This window comes from Telopea speciosissima, chromosome 1, assembly GCF_018873765.1.
Source record: "Telopea speciosissima isolate NSW1024214 ecotype Mountain lineage chromosome 1, Tspe_v1, whole genome shotgun sequence".
Lineage (NCBI taxonomy): Eukaryota > Viridiplantae > Streptophyta > Magnoliopsida > Proteales > Proteaceae > Telopea > Telopea speciosissima.
The window spans coordinates 80,970,817-80,977,275 of NC_057916.1; positions in this window are offsets into that span (position 1 = coordinate 80,970,817).

A 6,459-nucleotide genomic window follows, 5' to 3' on the forward strand; every position below is an offset into this window, starting at 1 on the left:
CGAGTGTTCCCTAGTGTCCTTACTCGAACAAGTAACCGAGATAGAATACACGGAAGAAATCGATCTTGTGCAATTATAGAAGAAGGGATTGACAGATTTATGGTCGATGCTGAATGGAGTTCCATCAAGGATAAGATTATGTAGGGGAACATGCCAATCAGGAGTGCCATTGAGGGTAAGGTTATGCAGCGGAACATGGCAATCATCCTTCAATGCATTGGCGTTGACCTCATGAAAGGAGTTTTCAGCGTTGAAGTCTCTGATGCAACTACAATCTGTTTAATTAACGCATTGGAGTTGCGGATGCACATAAGGCCAGTATAGGAGGAGGAGGAATCATCACCATTGTCGGAGAGTACTCTTGGGGCTCCACTCCGTTTCCGGTAGGACTTTGTAGGAGATTAATGGCCTCAGGAAGTCGCCTTTGACGGAGAAGAAAGGGTTTGCAGAGAATAAACCTCAACCCTAAATTGTCTCCATTGCGGTTTGGGGATTTTGCATAAAAGGTAAAATGGTAAGTTTGCCCTTTCTCAAGGGTAGTTTGGCCATTTATTAAAATCTAACCTTATGGCATCATCACTTAACAGGAATCAACTAACGGAGTGGACCTCCATGACGTTATTGCTTAAAAGTGGGGGTGCAGTTGTAGTTTTTAAAAATCGTAGGTGTGACTTGACATTCGGGCGAGTACCAGAGGGGGTACATGAAATTTTCCCTAAATATTAATAGGGTAAAGGTGTCCTAGACATAACAAGATAAATAAATTATATGGCCCTAGAAATCTGCCATGTGGCAGATTAGAAGGGGCTCAAATATTGTTGGGGGAAGAAAACCATTGGCCCCCCATCTCACATGTCAATCTTCAGCCCAATTGGAGCTTGTAAAGTGTCAAAATAGAGCTTTGAAAAATCTTGTACAATGGAAGAGTTAATATTAGTGATCGGAGTTGCGTAGGCGTGCATGTGGCTTATCCTACAATGTGTTTTCTATGCAAGTTCTTGAATTGCCACACTAATTTTCCAGATGGTACAAAATGGTGTTGAATTGTTCCATAGTTGCACTTTACTTTTAGATTGAAGGATTAATGTATTCCTTAATTTTCTCAACATGTTTACATTTTTGAAGTGACAGAGAGAGAATTCCCAAGGTGGATTTTTTTCCCTTCAAAATCCTTGAGGGTAAAATTTTTTCCTCAAGGTTTATCTTTTAGAGTTCCTAACATACGAGGGTGGAGAACCGGTTTCCATGTGGTGCAATTTTGCTGCCAATCTTTGCAATTGGTATTACTTGTACACTTTAGCAACTGGGTCCACTCTTCATATGAATCATTTATTTTGTTGCTGTTGGGAAATTAGTGGTTTCATTTATTTATTTATCTTGTTGTGTGTATCGTCTTTGGTTTTTTTTGTCGACTTGGTTCATAAAAAAAATGTTCATTTTAACAAGGCTCTCGTCAGTTCAATTCTTATTCTTCAATTATTTTCAATTGATGCAACCACACAGTTTCAATTTCTTGACCAAAAACATACTTGCGGACTTATTTTAATAAACCAATCTGAAATAGAAATAGAAATAGAAATAGAAATCCAACCATAGAGAGCCTTTGTGATGTGTGGTGCTGGGGTCTGTTTCATGCATGCAGAGAACTTGCAATAATCAAGTTCTTATTTTTCCGTTGAGTTCTGTTTATCTAACTATTGAAGTGGTTTACAGGAAATGGTTGCTGAAAAGTTTGACATTCCAGTGCAGTTCCAGCGCTTTTGGCTGTGGGCCAAGCGTCATAACAACACCTATCGTCCAAGAAGGCCATTGACTTCTCAGGAAGAGGAACAATCTGTAAGTACTTCCATTGCCATATCTTATTTGTTTTCATTAGTTTTCAGCACATATATTCAGAAGTTATCGTGAATCTCCAACTACATGCATTCCTTTATTCCTTGCTGCTTTTACCCTCCAAAAATAAGTTATCATGAATCCATCTATAGATGCATTGCTTTACTTCTTGGTGCTCTCTATTAAAGAACTAAAAGGCAGGTAACCTACTCCTCCACTTTACATTCAAAGTGATATTACACTGTAATTGTCATCTTGATTTTTGTTGATGGGGCCCTTTTGTGTGTGTCCTTCGGCTGGGATATGCATACTGTAGGTGTTAAATTAATTAGATTCATTGATTTGGTTAGTTCTCCTCAACTTGAAGAGGAGAATGCAAATTCCAGAAAAAGGGTTTTGAGTATAGACTAGAGCATTGATGAGAAAGCTAATTTTTTTTTTCCACTTATCCCGTTCCAACTTCTGAGCTAGGGTTGTAATTATTTTAATCCCTTGTTTCGTTTTGTGAGGGGAGCCATTCCCTTCAGAGAACTATTCTTTACTGTGTAAAAATGTTTCGCCTTCTGAAATATGCAATATGAAAATCGACAATCAATGATCAATATGCCCTTCGTGATGTCATTTAGTAGAAAGGCACTTGATTGTTGTTTATCTTGGTGCTGCGCTTCTGTTTTGGAACGCATTGTTCTTAGACAATGCAAAGCTTTCTTGGATGTTTTTCCTTTCAATGTTGGGGTGATTTAGGAGCACTTTGTTGAACCGCGCCGATCAAGAACCGGGGCCGAATTGCAATTTTGGTCTAGTAGGATAATAAGGTATATATTTTCTTAATTAGGATGATATGTAATCTTCTTATTTTTGGAAGTTTAGCTACCTAGGATATTTGGATTCCATTCAATCCGGGCTGTAGTGGACTTAAGGGTGGTAAATTTTGGACATTGAATTAAATTTTTTCTGTTCTAAGTTTGAATTCAAATTGTTTGCTTAGGCTCTGCCAGTAATGATAAATAAACTTTATTGAAGGGTTGAAATTATTGTCAGAATCCCAATTTCCCCGCTGGAACCCAATTAGTTTTCTTTATAATTTGTGCTCCTGGTTCTTGTTTAGGCATTTATATCAACAGGGTGGTTGGTTCTCTGATGTTATTGCTGCCTAGAACATGGAAGACACACATTGTATACTTTTTGCAATCTTCCTTGTAGGTTGGACAACTAATTGAGGTTTCAGATGGAATGAGTTATGGAGTACTTGATTTATTTTTGGAAGTGGAGCTTGGGCCGGTAACTTTTCTTTAATTTAATTTAATGCATTGTCAAGCTTGCTTGAATCATTTATTCTTGCACTCTCAATGCTTTTCCATAATGTCATATAGGGTGGGCGTCCTATTGTTCCACCGGAGAAGACACCAGACGATATTTTGCTTTTTTTCAAGCTATATGACCCGGAGAAAAAAGAGATTCGGTGCTTAGTGTTTCTTTCCCTCCTACTGTTTTTTCTAAAGACAATTTTTTGGGTAGATCAAATAACTTGGTTGATTTTAATTTTAATTTTTGTCAGGTATGTTGGAAGGCTTTTTGTTAAGGGTATTGATAGACCTGTCGATATCCTAACAACACTTAATCAAATGGCTGGCTTTAACCCTAATGAAGAAATAGATTTTTATGAGGTTCATCTCTTGTCCTTGATTGCAATTTTCTTTCTTCTCTGTCACTCCTGGAAGGAAAATAATTCCATCTATTCTGTTACGGAATTGTGGCCTTTTTTTTTTATTTAAATTGTGTGCGAGTTTTTGTGAACTCTACTTTTGTTGTACCATACAACCGGAATTTTTTATTTATATGAGTTTCATGCCCATGCTTTTGTGCTGATCAGGAAATTATGTCTAAGCCTCGTGTCATTTGTGAACAAATTGACAAGGAAGTCACTTTTCAATCTAGAAAGGTATTTACTATGTAGGGGTGATTGTATTGTTTTTTTTTTTGGGTTTGTTGCTTGCATTTTCTGTGCTGATTTATATAAGTTGTTTCCTTTGTTTACAGATTGAAGATGGAAACATTATTTGTTTTCAGAAGTCTTCTCGTTCTGGACAAAACCAATATCCTGATGTTCAATCATTTTTGGAATATGTACATATTCGGAAGGTAAGCCTTTTCTGTAGCATTCACTTGTCATTTTGGTAAAACAACATTTGGCAGAAAATTATGTACTATTCATAATAATAGTTGTGTTAATAGTAGCATTGGCAATTAATGTTGTGAGAGTGAGAAGGCATCGGTGAACTCTGATTGTAAATTATATCATAAATTACATTTTATGGTGAGATTAGGTTAGACAGTTAATTCTGTGGTATATTTTATCATTAGTCAACATTCTACAGTTCATGAGGTTAAACAGTAAAAGTTGTTCATTGTTATGTGCAAGCAGGTTATGACTTCCTGTTCTGTGTCCTGTAGTTGCCAAATTTGAACTTCTGGGTGGTTCTTCGAAAGCATCGTAATGTAGCCAAGATAACGTCATTGTGTTGAAAAATATCTTGTGGGATTTGAGTTTCTCATATGTCTGCAGCACCTCCTACACTTTTGTGTCGTGTCTGTATGAGTATGGGTTCTACTTTAAGAATCTAGTGTATGACAAAATTCTTTGCGGTAAAATGTGGTATTTTGTTTATTGGTTCGCTCTAGGATGAGAGGAAAGCTGCTTAGGCTCTCTGTCTCTAGTTGGTATATGGATTATTTAGAAAGGAAAAGGAAGGAACAAAAGGATGTTTAGAGGATGGAATTGATCTTGTTGGGATGTAGCTTATTACTGTTATGAGAACAGCCAGATTTTTTCTTTCCTGGAGGACTTTCATGGGATTCCCATCAATTACTTTTTGTGCTAATAAGTATCTGTGTTAGAATATATGGGCCAGAATACCGTAGGGGTATTCTGGTCCTTTTTCCCACTTTATCTCCCACTTTCTCCCTCTTTATTTTCTGTTTTTATTATTCTGTAATTTGCCTTTTATTTCTGTATTTTTCCCCTTGTCGATCTCTATTAGAATAGACAAGGGGAGCACTCCTAGTTTGACTAGGAGTGTGCATTCCTAGTTGTTTCTATTTCTGTTATTAGCATTCCTACTTTGATTGGGAGTTGTACTCTTTGATTCTATTACTATAAATAAAGGGCTAAGTGATAGGATTAATCACTTAAGCATTAATCAACTAGTTGTTCTCTCCAACATGGTATCAAAGCAGGCAGGGGTCACGGTATCTAGTCCCCCTGGGAGCGGGCAGGTGTTAAAAAATTTATTTATCCACCCGTGTCCCCCTTTGGATAGTCCGCCGTGTTAGAGCTCCTGTATGATATACATATTGTTTCCTCCCTTTCCTACAAGGTCGGCCTTTTAGAGGAAGCGGTTTCTACATGGTATCAAAGCTACGAATTGATCTAACCTAAATTTTTTTTCCCCACCCTCCCATCGAGTTCTCTTCTCTTTCCCCTCGCTCTCGATCTCTTTTCTCTTCCTTCTCCTTGCCTAAGGGCAGCACTACAGAGGTGATCTTATGATCTAGTTGCTGCCCCTTCTCACCTCTTTTTTTTCCTAATTCATGACCTAATTTTCCTGTTCGATGGCTGCTGCTGGTTCCCTCTTGCGGAAATTGGAGCTTCCATATTTTATTGCAGATCAGGCTTGAGTTTATTGGGACTGCTTCTCCCTATATTGGAGCACTTCTGCGACACTGGACTGCTGTTTTCCAGCCTCATATTGGTACTGAAGACCCCTTCTCCCACTCGATCTCTTATTTTCGTGGTTTTCCTACAACAAAACCCCGAGCCTTATCGATATTGGGATTAGGGCTGATTACGATTGCTGTTTGTTTTTGGTTTTATTCTTCATCAAAGGCATACCTCGCAGGCTCTTGGACTGATTCACCTGGCTTCATCTGCAAGATAGTTTTGGTTTCCTCTTCCCCCATCGATTGCTTTTTTTTTGGGTTTCTTCCAAACCCTAACTTAATCAATATTGGGGAGGGCTCCTTGTTTGCTGTTGCTTTTTTGGGTGGTGTGTTTTCCATCCCTTGTTTGGCTACTTCAGTGGCTTTCTCTACTGACCCGCTCCTCTCTGCACTATGGGTGACTCCACTGATATCTCCATTGCCACATCTAATCAGGTTACCAATGACAAGTCTGATTTTCGTGATCTCCACACTAACCCTATCAAGTTAGACGGCTGCAACTATCTTCAATGGTCTCGATCAGCCTCTTTTGCTATTGCTGGTCGTGGCCTCACTGATTATATTGATGGGATTATTCCTATGCCGACTACCCCTGGTGCTGCCCGGACTAAATGGCTAGCCCACAATGGTCTTCTTATGTCCTATTTGGTTGGTTCTATGACTTCGGATCTTGCACAGGGTTTTCTTTTACTTGATACGGCTTCTCAGATTTGGGCAGCATGTAAGGAGACATATGGGCAGCTTGGTAATGATGCTCAGGTTTATGAGCTTCGCAAGAAGGTTCTTCATACTACTCAAGGGGACCTAATCGTGTCTAAATATTATGCCACTCTCCGCAGCCTCGGCAAGAATTGGACCATTTTTCGATTATTACCCCGATACCTGCCAACATAGTTGCATATAAGA